The sequence below is a fragment of the Lactuca sativa genome, chromosome 1, assembly GCF_002870075.4.
Source record: "Lactuca sativa cultivar Salinas chromosome 1, Lsat_Salinas_v11, whole genome shotgun sequence".
Lineage (NCBI taxonomy): Eukaryota > Viridiplantae > Streptophyta > Magnoliopsida > Asterales > Asteraceae > Lactuca > Lactuca sativa.
Genome location: NC_056623.2, coordinates 95567079 through 95582682, shown reverse-complemented (window position 1 = coordinate 95582682; position 15604 = coordinate 95567079).

Sequence of the window (15604 nt, the reverse complement as noted above, 5' to 3'; positions counted from 1 at the left end):
CCTTAAGTGCTACCTTCTTTTGGGTTGGAGATGATATACAAAGGAAGATATCTTGGATTAAGTGGGAGATTGTTTTGAATTCTATAGATAAAGTTGGGTTGGGGGTAGGAAGTTTAAAGGCACTTAACTTGGCGTTATTACAAAAATGGCGTTGAAGGTTTGTTACGGACATAAGTTCCATTAGGGTTAAGGTGATTAGAAGCATTCATGGGGTAAATGGGCGCGTGGGTTTCCTTGTTCATAAACCGAAGGGGTGTGTGTGTGGTCGAAAATGGTTAAACTCTTTGATAAAATGCATGAAAAACAAATTGTTTCTCATTCTTTTTTACGTAAAAAATTTGGAAATGGGAGTGGTACTTCATTTTGGAAAGATGTATGGTTGGGAGATGAAATTCTTATGGATAGGTTCCTGAGGCTTTATGCTTTGGAGGTTCATAAATAGTGCTTAGTTGCTGATAAATGAAGAGACGATACTTGGATATGGAGTTGGTTCAAAGAGATTAGAAGTGGTGGTATTACAATTGATCAGATGTCAGTTTTGAGGGGGCTTCTTAGTCAAGTTCAAATGAGTGATCGGTCGGATACTTGGAAGTGGGAGTTAGACCCGAATGGTTCTTTCTCAGTTTGTGGTACTAGGCGCCATATTGATAGCTTTATACTTCAAGAAGGGGTTATTGGTACTAGATGGTGGAATCTAGTTCCAATAAAGGTAAATGTTTTTATTTAGTGAACTCTTTTGAATAGACCTCCCACTAAGAGTAAACTTGGTAGATAAAGGTATTGATTTGTCCACCGTGTTATTCCTTCGTGTTCCTTGCATGTGGAAGAGTATAATCATGTTTTTGTTAGTTGTGATGCGGCTAATAAAATATGGGAGAAGGTCATTAAATGGCTCAATCTTCATTTCCATCTTTTTTCTAATAATGGAGAGATTTTTGCATGGGAAGCTTCTGCTTCTTTGGGAATAAATAAGAAGAAATCTTTGGAGACCATAGTTTTGACCATTATTTGGATGATTTGGCAGTATAGGAACAATGTTGTCCTCCAGACACTAAGTATGAAGAGGAGTAATATTTTTGAAAGCATTCTAATTCTTTCTTTTGATCGGCTTACAAATAGACTTAGACTTAGTAGAAGTAATATTACTTGGACATTGTGGCTACAAAACCCAATGATCCATGACTCTTTGTAATTTTTCTCTCCTAGCTGGTTTTATAAATTTTCTTAGTTGCTAAAAAAAAGTGTTATGGTACTTGTATAGGGACAAGGTTCGTCATTTAATCTCCACGATGATCATTGAATTTATCCAAGATGACTTTTTGATTCTCCAAGATGCCCATCCAATCTTTAAAGATTACCATTTAAAACTCCCTAAAGTATAAATGATTTTTGCATCCCCAAATTTTTGTTAATGAACATTCTATTGAACTTTTTTTTCGGCTAAAAAGAGTGGTAACACTCCTAACATCTTGTCACATCAGATTTTTGAGTGTCGCCTCATTTTTTACAATTTAACACCTAATCTTAGCATTTGGTAGGGAGTGGTAACACTCCTAGCACTCCATTTTTTTTCTTTTTCTAATTTAATTAAATTAATTTATTTTAATATACAAACATTTTTATGCACAAATATTAAATACATTTTATTTTTTTTAAACCACAAACATTTTGTAATCCAAATCCTCTCCCATTAAAAATACCCCCTTTTCTTAAGGTTAATGTCATTATAGAATTATTTTAAAATTATATAAAACCCTAAATAAAAATTATAGAATTCTTTTAAAAATATATCAAAGCCTAAATAAATAACATATATTATATTATGATTGATATCAATTGCATTATATACTAATAGAAGACGTTTTAATGTTTATATACTCTTTTACGTACCACAAAAAACAATAAGGGGTAATTTTAATCAATAAAATAAATATAGGTGTTAACATTGATACAGTAAAATTGTCGGATCATTTTGTCACATATACCTATTTACACTGAACCATCACCACCTTAGTAGGCATAGAGAGACAGGGTGATATTCTAAGAGATTTAGAGAGAGAAAGAAGAAAAATACCGATATTGTCGTTGTAGAGAGGAGACCGGAGAGGGAGAGTGGTTGTTGGCGGCTGGAGGAGCGAACACCGGGGAAAATATAGCGAAGCAAAGAAGTGACAGTCCGGTGACGGAGAGGTTGTTCTACAATTGGCGACAGAGACGGGTGGGGGAGATGTAGTTGGGTGGCGGCAGCGATGTTATCCCGGTGACATTTGGACATTATTTTGACTTCAAAATTTCTGGATATTTATTGTTTATATTGAGTTAAGAATTTTGTACTTTTGATAAAAAATTTGAATTTTTTTGGAGAACATCAAGCGCAAACCCAGATCAAAAGCAAAATAACACTAACCCTATTTCCGCTTCGTCTTCTTCCAACCAATCACAATGTGTTGAAGTTTCTCTTTCTTCTCGCCAAAACTTCGACGAGTGCCCAACAGCGGCCCCCCTAACAAGTGCTACGGGGCGATGTTTCAAGTTTGCTAGCGAGCGTAGCGAGGCCGGTGGAAACCTCCACTCCACTTAGCCTTAGAGTGCTTACAATTTGATTACATATTACAAAGAAAAAAGTCGAAATATAAAGATAGAAATGTTGAAAATTACAACGTGGGTCCTTGATATTAGTGCTAGACACAATTTTCTTAAAAAATATTCGGCAATATGTCTGTTTTTGTAACACCTATAAAAAACACAATAAATTTAAACTTTTTAAAACCAACCCAATTTCATAAGATGTTTACGATCATTGTTTTCAAAACATTTCAAACATTAGAGTCTCCCAAAATCATATGTCATAAACAAGAGGATGTGTATAGTCATGCCTTCGCCTTCCGGCTGTAACACCCTGATCTTGGTATGTTTCACTTTTGCCCTTCATTAATATAAAAGATTCATTTTAGCCCTCTGAGTAGCACGTGGGGCGTACCACTTGGTATGCTTAGCGTACTAGCTTGAGAAGGATCAGGACACCGGGTGCGTATGCTAGGCATACATGTGACTTCTAGAAACCCTAAAATGGGGTTTTGCACCCTATATATTCATCCATAACCTTTAGGGTTGGCCTCATTGCTTGTCCTTAAACCTCTAGAAAATCGTAAACATCCCCTTAGCCTCCATTCTTGTATCCTTGAGCTCTTGAAGAGAAATTTGTGTTGATTTGGTCCATTATTGAAGAACCTTGAAGATAGTGAAGTTCATAGGTTGGTGGGAGACTTGAGATCTAGAAACCTTCATCACATTACAAGCATCCTAAGGTATCAAGTTCAAATCTTGACTTGTCAATGTCTAGTTTTCTTTATGGATTGATTTGGCACGCTTTTGGTCCCTTTTGTATTGATTGATGGTTTGGGTCAATTTGAAGGGATCATTTCATCAGATATGGACTTGTTAGAGGCTTCCTAGGCATAAAGGTTCAAACTTTATGGGGTATTAGTCATCATGCATGCATTAAGCCACTTATTAAGAGCCTCATTTAGCCATGCATGAACGTAAAGTTAGCAACTTTATGTGTTATTCCAACTCAAGGAAGTCAGATCTACGTTTTGGAACTTTATCTTATGGTATTAAGAGCTTAATGGGAAGATGGCTTATCATGAAGGAGTACGTTGGGCGTACAAGCCAGTACGTGCGACGTACGAGCCTCAATGCAAGTACGCTTAGCGTACAGCTGGGTACACCCCGCGTACTTAGTCTGTAGGCTTTATGATTTTCGGGCTTCAAGTTGGGCCACCTTTTGGGCTTAGATGCTTGGGTCCTTATTGGACCATCTAAGTGTTGATGTTTTAAGTCAAGTGGAGGATTGGATTTAGGGTAAGGCCCAAGTAGGAGTTGGGCCCAATCTGGAAAATTGGACCAATTATGGGCCTTGGGTGGTAATTTAGTGATTAGGCCTTTTTGGATCAAGATTTGGGCCTGGGTCTTAGCCCAACTAAGGAAAGGGTAAAGTGCTCATTTACCTTAATAATGGACCATTAGCTTAGATTGTAATCCAAGTATTAATTGGTTAATTATTCTATTGTGATAGTGCGAGGATTTTATTGAGCCAGCAATCGGAGACTTTCAGTGTGATTCAACAGATAGAGGTGATTTTTCCTCACTATACTTTTGGGTCAAAGGAACCAAGGCCGACCCTTTGGATTGTTATCCTGATTTATCGTATGATGTTATGTGTAGTGATCTGTTAGATCTGTATCCTAGTATATAGGATTATGTTATGTGTAGTGACCAGATAGATTTATATCCGATATATAGGATGATGCTATGATTAGTGATCTGTTAGATTTGTATGACTGTCTATACTTGCTAGTTAGTTTTTGATATGATATATGTTGATATGTGATGGCGGGTGGGTTGAGGTGGTCCTGCTTTGTGTTGAAGGCCAACAGACGCAGGGCATCTTGGATAAACTGAAGGCCAGTAGGGCGTACTAGTTAGGCCGAAGGCCCAAAGAATTTTCCAGACATGTTGAAGGCCCAATGTGGCATACCGGTCATGTTGAAGGTTTTGTGAGCATACCAGATAGACTGTAGGGCGGTGGGGCATTCCAGTCAGATTGAAAGCTATGTATTCATGTTGTTTATGATTATTATTCTTGTTTTTTATTGGGTTGGTATTTTGGGGGAACTCACTAAGCTTTGGGCTTACATTTTTGTTCTATGTTTCATGTACCTCAGATGATCGTGGGTAGGCAAAGGCATTTTTTCACCTCCTCATGTTTTGTTTTATGATCTTTGGGAAAACTCTGATAATAAAAATGTTTTGAAAACTATTATGTAACCAATGGTGGTTTGTGGAATTGTTTTAAATTTTAAATTTTTATTGAATTTTATGGATATAATACTCGCGGTCATCCGAATTAGCTGAAACATAACCCAAAACTGTAAGCTAATGCTTAGTGGGTTCCCCCAAAGTACCAACACATAAACAGATACCATATACAATAACAGCATGTCAGGTCCAATAAATCATCGGGTTAGAATACCTCCTGGCCCAATCAACCATCGGGTTGGAATGCCAATCTACAACGGGTCCTGTCATCCTTGGGATGGAATACCCTCCGGCCTAGTCAACCATCGGGTTGGTATGCCTCGACTTGTTGGCTTACGCACAAAGCAGTAAAGCCTCAATCACTAACCAAATATGTGAGCATATAACAGACAACATATAATAACAGTCTACAGACAGTCATGCAAATCTACAGATCATTAAGCATAACATCATCCTATATACCAGAATACTGATCTAACAGATCACTACAACATGATAGCATACATAACAAGATATCAAATCCAAAGGGTTGGTCTTGGTGCCTTCGACCCACAAGTACAGTGAGGAAAACTCACCTCATAAACTAGAAAAAAAAACTGATGAGGTCTCGATTCCGAATCTCAGCTCTGTAACCGACACATATTCCAACCAAATGACCAATTTCCATTAAAATCCCAAGATACCCTTAAGGTCAAACTTGGTCAAATTCAAGGTCAAACTTGTCAATTTCCAAAAATCAACTCAGTCAACCTAGCAGGTCAACCCAACCGAGTCAACTCATAGTGAGTACGTGGGGCATACTCCGAAGGTACGTTGGGCGTACTCGCATGTTGACCACCTTTGGGGTGGTTGACCACGTATGTTGAGCGTACTCCGAGTACGCGGGGCGTACTCCTAGAGGCTTCAAAACTCATTAAGAGCTTAATGGATTAAGATCCTACGTCCATATTTTAGATCCATGGCTAAAATACGCTCAAGAGTCATAAATTTTCCAACTTTATGACTTTGCATGCCCATTAAGTGCTTAGCTCAACTTCTTAATCCATTAAGACATTCTACGAGATGCATGGATCAAAACCAACCATTGGGGCATCATTTTTATGACTTAAGACCCCTCCTCGGTTTTCAAAGGATAGCTTAAAGGTCAAGAACATGCCATGATCAAGATCTAATATTTTGGGACCAAAAAGCTTCATAAAGACATCCAAACCTAGATATATATGATAGAGGGGTAAATTTGCAAGCTTTATACCTTAGAAAGGTTGCAAATGAAGTAGAAACCCCAGGTCCAAGGTGCTTCACTCTTCCAAGATGAGCTTCGCTTCCTTCCTTCTTCTTCTAAGCACAAAAACACACACCATTAGGCTTGAAATGGCTTCTCAAGATGAACTAGGGTTGCAAAACATCTTAAGGGGATGGATGTTGATGAGGTGAGGGGAATGAATCCATAATGGGGTTGAAATATGAGCCAAACACTAAAAATTATGGTTTTCATGTATGACACGTATGCCCTACATACCTATGTACGCCTTGTGTACTAAGGCAGCCTTAGTACGCTAAGCATACATACGTACGCATGGCGTACTCCCAAAATTCCCAAATTACAAAAATACCACTAAGGCTTCCAATGCACACTTCCATCTACTTAGGGACCATAATATAACATAATTAAATTATAGGGTTAAAATTATAAGAGCCTTATCATCAGGATGTTATAGTTTTGTTTCTCAACTACAATAGTTAGAGTGGTGTGTAGGGTTGAATTTTAACCAAATTTGCTTTATAATTCCAAATAAGCAATATCATGTTATGAAACCTCTGTCTGTGGTAGGTTTCTTGTATGTATGTATCTTGATAATAGAGTGGTGGATTTCAACATGAAACCATCACCATTAATTTGGAAAAATCGATGGCAAAATGCTTTTATGTAACACTCCAAACCAGGTATTACTTTTGAATCCATTGAAATTTTTAAATGTTGCATAATAAGTCCCATAAGTACAATGGGCGTACTCATGGGTACGCTTAGCATACTATGTATAAATGATCACGGAGGGACAAGCCGTACATTGGGCGTACATGACGGATGTCCAAACCCTAATTTCCGGACTTGAGACCTATATAAGCATCCTTATCTCATTTGATCCTCACCTTAATCAACCTCTTTCACCTTCAAACGTCTCTAAAAACCCTAAAACCATTAGATAGTGTGTTTTGAGCTTAAGGAGTGCATTTGTGGCCATTTTAGTGTCCATTTAAGAGGAAGGAGTTGTCAAGAAAGCTTGGAGTGGCATTGGACCTCAAGAATCTGTATCTAGTTCACCTTGAGGAGTTTTTGGAGGTATAAAGCTCTGATCTTGCCTTCTTATTCTTTAGATCTAGTTAGGGTTTTCTTTATGGTCCTTTTTGTTGGTTTTGTACATTCTCTTGAGAGTTGAGCAACTCCAGAGGCTGAAATGGTTAGATCTAATCCTTCTGAGCATGCTAGATGCATAAAGGTGCTAGCTTGGAGAGTATCTATACTCCATGCAATAGTTTGGAGCCTTAAATGAAGTCCTAATGTGAAGAATGAAGTTTTTAAGTCCCATAGAGCATGAAAGGGCGTAAAGTTGCCAACTTTATGCCCTAGGGCGTCTTAATGAGCTCAGATTTGGTTTTGGACGATAGAACATCAAGTATTAAGCACTTATTGGAAGAAAGTGGTTAACTGTTTGTACGATGGGCATAAGTTAGTGTACACCACGCGTACTGCTCAAGGAATCAGTACGTTGCGCGTACCAGGGTGGTACGCGAGGCGTACGCACAGCAAATGGACTTGGACTTGTTTGGGCCTTTGAGCTTTTGGGCCTCAATTAGTCATTGGGCCTGGTCAAGTTTTGGGGCTAGTGGGCTAGTTTATTTGTTTTGGGCCATGGATGTTATGGTTGGGCTTTATTGGGCCATGATGCCCATTAGTGATTTTGGATATGGACTTTGGGCCCATTAACTAAGGAAGACCTTTTGGGCCATTATGAAAGGACTTGGAGTTTGGGTTCTTCAATTGGATGGTGTTTAGCCCTAACCTCGGGTAATGTTATCATTGTTCAGCACAGGCAGTTACGGACTGTTTGGAGAGCATCTCTCAGATTTAGTAGATAGAGGTGAGTCTTCTCACCATACCAATGGGTCAAAGGCACCAAGGTCGACCCATTTTATGTTATGTGGTACACTAGATGTAGTAGAGATATGTGGTATGATAGTTAGCTTTATGCTAAGTGGTATGCTAGTGATTATATGATATTTGCATGGAAGACCCCGGGGGGAGCCAGTGGCAGTTGGATATAATACCATGTGGGGGAGCCTATGGCATTCCTAGGTAAAGACCATGTGGGGGAGCCCATTTCATGATGGTATAAGACCATGGGTGTAACGCCCGTAGATCCGGGCTAGTCAATTTAGAGGCAATAAGTGTCGAAAACGACGTTTCGACAAAATATTATTTAGAATAAATAACTTGAACCAAGTTGTATTATATTTCACAAGGTTTCTGTACATATAAAGAACGTCGAAATCCGAGTTATAACGAAGAAGTTATGACCCGTCGAAGTTTCGCGACGGAACTGGCACGGCACCTGGAAGCGTAAGTAGTGAATTTACAATAGAGTGAGTTTTAGCTTTAGCAATATTAATGTAAGTCATAGAATACGTTAAACCAAGAGCGTCCATAAAAAGAACGCCGAAATCTGACTTCGTATGAAGAAGTTATGATTTTTCGAAGTTTCGGCTTAGCGGTGTACAACCCGAAATTCGAATATTAGATCGAGCGATTTTTAGCCGACACAACCTAAACAAGAATTGAATCTCTTTATTTGTAGCGTAACGATAAAAAGACAGACGAAAACGGACGCCGGATGAAGAAGTTATGAATTTTTAACGGACCAATCCTGTCCCGGCCTGTTAAAAATATAAAATTTAAAATAAAGTCAAAATTAGCCGACGAAGTCTAAATGAAAGTTGTAGAGTACATTCCCACCTTCGCTTGGATATAAAGACCGTCGAAAATGGAGCTCGTATGCAAAAGTTATGATTTTTCTAAGTCAGGAGGGTGCTGTGCGAGTTTGGGTGACGTGGCGCGATCACAGCCATTGCTTCCTCCCCAAGGCTAGCCACCAAATGGTGACACGTGGCACATTACGCCCAGCGTAATTTTGAGTACGCTCAACGTAACCATTACGCTTAGCGTAATTTTTTAGTACGCTCGACGTACTCGGCGCTGGCAGCCTATAAATAGAGGCGCAAATCTCCCATTTTCTTCACAACTCTCCACTTCTTTCTTCCCAAATACCCCCAAACCTTCAAGGTTTTTCCCTAGCACCTCCAAGGTGTTAGAAGCAAGTCCCGTAGCACCGAGAAGCTCCGAGAGGATGAGCCTTTCGGCTCGGGAACGCTTCTCCAGCAAAGCCTGGTTTTCGATAAAACCCGTTGTAAGTGAGCTACGCCTACGCTATTTTTAATATAACTTCTAATTAATTATAGTAACATTATTAGGACCTTAAAATAATTATGTGGGCTATTATTATGAGTTATATAGTGTTGTTTAACGTTTATATAATAATAATAACAGCTAGATTATTAAATTAGTCCCGGTAAATACTTAACTAAACCCTAGTGGTAATGATACTAGGTTTTGTCGAGGGAAATTGTTTTAAGACTAACGAAGTGTTGTACGAGTACCGAGTCACCACCGTATCAGGTGAGTGCATAGTCCCTTTCATCTTACACATAGATATGAAGTATTTTAATATAAATTACGTGCTATGTGTGCATATTGTCTGAATACATGTTGTCTATGCTGGGTGAAAACTTTTATACATGTTTTATATGATTTAAACTATATATGTATTTTATATCTACAAAATGTGTTGGGTAAAACATGGGTATATGAAATAGTTGTTTTGTGATAACACGATGAAAGACATCAATGTTGACAGTGATCCAGTCATCTAGTAGAGTATAGATGACGACCCTGGACGATACTAGACATTCCAGTGGAACGCTAGCAGGCTCGTAACCTATAGGTGTTTTTGAACTAGGTGCTCATTAGGTATTTTTGAACTGAGTGTGTTCACTAGGTATCTTTGAACTGAGTGTGTTCACTAGGTATTTTGAACTAAGTGTGTTCAGTAGTTACTTTTGAACTAAGTGTTTACCAGATGTTTTGGACTACGTGTTCACCAGTTATAATCTATAAGCCTTGGTAATGATGGACTTCGTGCCGATTCCTTAGGATGATCCTTAGGAATAAATAAACGAGGAATAGCTGATTCTTAGGGTAGATCCTTAAGACTAAAGAAGATAATGGGGATGGGTAATTAGGTTGATTGTTTGATTGTTTAAACATAATAATTATATTATTGTGGGTTGAAAACCCTGTTTACTCACCAGGTTTCCCAACCTGACCCACTCAGTTTATTTATATCACAGGTGTTGATATGAAGTCACATTACACTAAGAGATTAAAGAGATGTAGATCACTACTGTAAATAAATGTAAGTTCCGTTTATGTTTATGTTTCTATATTGACGATGACATCCCAAATGTTTTAAAATGAATAAAATACGTTTCTTCGAAAATGTTTTGATAACGTATTTATTGTTTTTTTGGGAACAAATTCCGCAACATTTTTATGAAAAGAGGTACTCTGATTTTTTTTACAAAGCATAAACAAAATCGGTCTTTTCAGGCCGTGAAAAATGGGGATGTCACACTGGGGGAGCCCACAACATCCTTATATGTTTATGTATGCGTTATGTAGTATGATAGATACTTCTGTGATATATGATATGCTAGTTGATTATGAATGTTATTGCATGGAGGACCCCCGGGGGGAGCCCGTAGCAGTTGGATATAAGACCATGTGGGGGAGCCCATGACATTCCTAGGTGAAGACCATGGGGGAGCCCACGACATCCTTATATATTAGTATGCATGGCTTATGTTGTATATGTAGCTTTTATAGAGAATATGACATGTTTTTTGTGGATTGTGTGTGTGGGGTATGCTCTGGGGAATCACTAAGCATTAGCTTACAATTTGTGGATTTGAATCAGGTACATTCGAGCCCAAGGGAAATGGCAAGGCTTGATGGCGCGGCGTGCACTCTCTCAGGCATTTTATGGGACACTATGATGTTTTGAAATAAAAGTTGTAATCGATATGAGTTTTGAAAACAATTATATTTGGATTTCATGATTTATGGAGATGTATTTGGTTAATCAAAAATGAAAATTTTCTTTTGATAAAAATTGGGTCGTTACATTTTAATATGTAACACCCTCAAAATTTTAAATAAATACCATGTAACAATTATTACTAAAATATGAAGCAACCTAAATAAAACTAAAGTGGTGTTTGTTTTTTGTCTTCAGATATTCTTGGCCATTTTTGTTTGTGCCACGTAAATCATACGCAGGCATTAGCTTCGCAGACTATTTGTTTTTGTAGAAGATTATGTACATAACTCATATATTAGCTCATATACTGAACCAGCTAAACATTTTGTCTTATCCTATATTACTTTGATAAATATTATTTGGTCTTATATTGTATTATAATTTCTTTTAAGCATAACAGTTGCAGACATACTAGTAGTCTATTAAGTCATTACAGAGAAAGAAAATGGAACTTCCATTTTATAAATTGTACACACATAATATACCACGTTGATGAAAAGAAGTTATACCTTTCGCAAAAATAGATGATATTTTTTCCTTCAGGAAAATTGCAATAATATGGGTTGTTAACTTGTTATATTACAGTTTTAACTGAGAGGGACAGTTCAGTAATTTAACTAATTGTTAGTTAGTAAGTTGTTATTAGTTGTTAGCTAGTTTTGCCTCAAGATGTCTGCATATAAACTTCATTTTGAGTTTCAATCAGAGTAATGAATCGACTTCATTTCAATCTTGCTTGTTCTCGTAATATGGTATCAGAGAGAAGAATTCATGCTTCTGTTCAATTGAACATCTTTGATCAATTTTCCAATTAGATTCCGGTCATTTTTTTATGGATTTCTTAATCGATTTCCTCCTTCCAATCAGTCATTCGCACATCTTGTGTGGGCTTCACTGATTGTGCTTCTTTTCCATTCAATTGTTCATAATAATTGATTGTTTCTCAGATCGATTTCTTATTCTTTCAATTTGGTTTGAGATGCCGACTGTCATCGATTTGAGTTATTCTACGCATTCTATTGCTCTGATTGATGACAGAACACCTCCATATTACCTGCACCATTTCGGTAGTCCTAGTTTTGTTCTCGCTTTATCTGTGAAAAATAAAATTGGATTCATCGATGGTTCTCTTGGGAAACCTATATCTTCTGATCCAAATTACGGTGTCTGGATGAGGAATAACAAACTTGTTATTTTGTGCATATTGAATCCTTTTTCAAATGAGATTTCTACCTGTATGATGTTCACAAAGACTGTTATTGACATTTGTAAGGATTTGCAAGATCGATTTCAACAAAGAACGCATCTTTCAAATTCGGAGAGAACTTGTCAATCTATCTTAGATTAATTGGAGTTTATTTCACAAATTAAAGTCACTATTTGAAGAACTCATTAATTTTCATCCTCATTGCACCTACAACAAATGCACCTGCAATGAAGTTCAAGAAATAATGAAGTACTTTCAAACCGAGCACATAATGAACTTTTTGATGGGATTAAATGAGTCATTTTTCTCAAATCCGGGGTCAAATTCTTCTAATGGACCTTTTACCTTATGTTAATCGTGTTTTCTCATTGCTTGCTCAAGAAGAAAAATAGAAATCTAATTCTAATGATTCTCAACAAACTATTGCTTTTCTTGCCAAGGCTATTCAAAATCAACATCGTAAAATTGCTAATAACAACAAAAATGGAAATAGAGAAAGGCCTTTCTATTCTCATTGCAAATTATAGGGACACACCATTGATAAGTGTTACAAACTTCATGGTTATCCACCTGGATGTAAACCTAAATCAAAGACAAACTTTCAGGCTGCTCGTAAGGTCCCAAAAATAAGTCCCGAAAATTTCATTTTTAATTTAATAAAACCAATATTTCCAAAACATCATCGATACAAAGCCAAACAAAATAATGTATCAAACATCATAACAATCAGAGTAAAACACCAAAAAGTGGAACGAGATGGTGCACGCTCTGCAATCATCTCGGGCCCTTCCCCTTGGAACTAGAATTACCGGAAACATAAACTTAAAACTGTAAGCACAAAGCTTAGTGATTTCCCCAAGATACCGCAAACCAAACATCTAACACATGGAGGTCCTTGCATAAAGAGTATAACGGGCCCTGCCTGAACTCGCAGAATGGGCCCCACCCTAACTCGCGTAATGGGCCCCACCCACATACAATTCATGCTACATAACAAATAATAACATATTGAACAATCATCGGGCCCCACCCAGTAAGCATACAAGCACATACACATACTAGTATCACAAAGACAATGAGTATTCTAACATAACAGATCATGGGTCCGCATTGGTTCCTTTGACCCGCTAAACATGGTGAGAAACTCACCTCGCACTGCTGAATCACACTAATAATCATTGGTTGTTGGTATGAAAAATCCCCGAGCTATCAATATCAAATAACACCCAATTAACAATTGGAGTCAAATCTATATCCTTCAATACATACTTAGGGTAAAAAGTCCATTTTATCCCTTACCAAGTTTGGTCCAAGACTAAGGCCCAAACTTTCAATCTAAAAAGCCCAAAAACCAATTAACCATCTAAGGCTCACATATGGCCCAATTTTCCAAATTGATCCCAAATCCCTACATGGGCCTTACCCTAAGGCCCACTAATGTTTTTTTTCCTACTATAAACTCTTACATTCAGGTGGCCCAACAAGGCCCCAAGCCACCAAGCCCAAAGAATAGCCTAAACCCAAAGGCCAATCATGTGAAGTATACTAGACTGAGTACACAGGGTGTACCCAGCACATATGCGTAACGTACTCGCTTGAGGGCTTGTACGCTAAGCGTACATGCTTGTACGCCCAACATACTCACCCATTCATCCAAAACTTGATTCCATCCCTTAATCCTTTTATACATAGCCCCAAAACATAGATATAACTTCCTTGAGCTGGAATATCACGTAAAGTTGCTAACTTTATGTTCATGCATGGCTAAATGAATCTCTTAAGCTTAAAAGGGACTTAATAAGTGACCTATTGCATTCATGTAACCAAAAATTTCATAAAGATTGCACCTTTATGTGTAAGGAGTCCAATACAAACTCAAATATAAAAGAACAAGCCCTTAAAACGACTTAACTTTCCCATCAACCCAAAAAGGGACCAAAAGCATAAAAAAAAACTATAAAGAGATCTTAAACATATACAAGCCGAGATGCAAACTTGACACCTCACAAAGCTTGCACACAAGATGATAATTCTGGACCCAACACCTTCTCACCAAGCAAAGCAACTTCAAGCTTCTCTACTTCCTTCACAAAGGGAAAAATGGCACCAAAGTCTTCTTAATAGCTCAAGAACACCACAAAGAGTATTAAGGGTGTTTATATGGAAATGGAGGCTGGTAAAGAGGCCAACCATGCGGACTTAAGGCCTTTATATAGGGTAAAACACCCTAAATTAGGGTTTCAATATATCTCACGTACTCCCCACGTAAATAAACGTACGCCCAACGTACATGTCCGGAGTCCCGACCCAACCTCGCATCAGTATGCTAAGTATATGAAGTGGTACACCCCGCATACTCGCCTTACAGCTTGTACACTAAGCGTACCAAGTGGTACGCCCCGCGTATTGCCCAAGGACCAAAAATGCAAATCTTTTAATAACAAGGGAAAAATAAGAAACGTACCAGGATTCAAGTGTTACAATTCTCCCCCACTTGAACCAGACTTCGTTTTCGAAGTCCGCTGCCCCGAATAACTCCGGATAATGCTCCCTCATCTCACGCTCGAGCTACCAAGTCCACTCTGAACTGTTGCGATGCTGCCGTTGCACCTTCACCAACTTGACAACCTTGTTTCTCAAGATTTTTTCTTCCGACCTAGAATCGCCACCGGTCTCTCAATATAATTCAGGTGATCATCCAGCTGAATATCCTTCAAAGGTACCACTGCAGAATAATCTACTAAACATTTCCGCAGCTGAGAGACATGAAATGTGCTATGAATCTAACTGAGCTCGACTGGACGATCTAAGCGATATGCAACCTGGCCCACCCGAGTAAAAATCCTAAAGGGACCAATATACGTGAGGCCCAGTTTGCCCCACTTCCTAAACCAAATGACACCTTTCTAAGGTGACACCTTTAGGAGGACCATATCTCCAACCTAGAACTCTAAGTCTGAGCGGCGACTGTCGGCATCACTCTTCTGCTGGCTCTAAGCTCTCTGGAGCTTGCTCCGAACCTGCTAAATCAGCTCAGTAGTCTTAAGTACCACCCCGGTACTCCTTATAACCCATTGACCGACCTTGCCCCAACAAATCGGGGTCCTGCACTTCCTCCCATAGATCATCTCGAAAGGAGGTCGATTGATGATCGTGTGATAACTTTTGTTATACGAAAATTCCACTAACGAAAGATATGTATCCCAACTCCCACCGAAATCCATAACACACGCCCGCATCATATCCTCGAGAGTCTGAATAGTCACTCACTCTGACCATCGTTCTACGGATAAAAATTTGTACTAAAATGGAGATGAATACCCAACTTGTCATGGAACGTATTCCAAAACCTGGAAGTGAACCG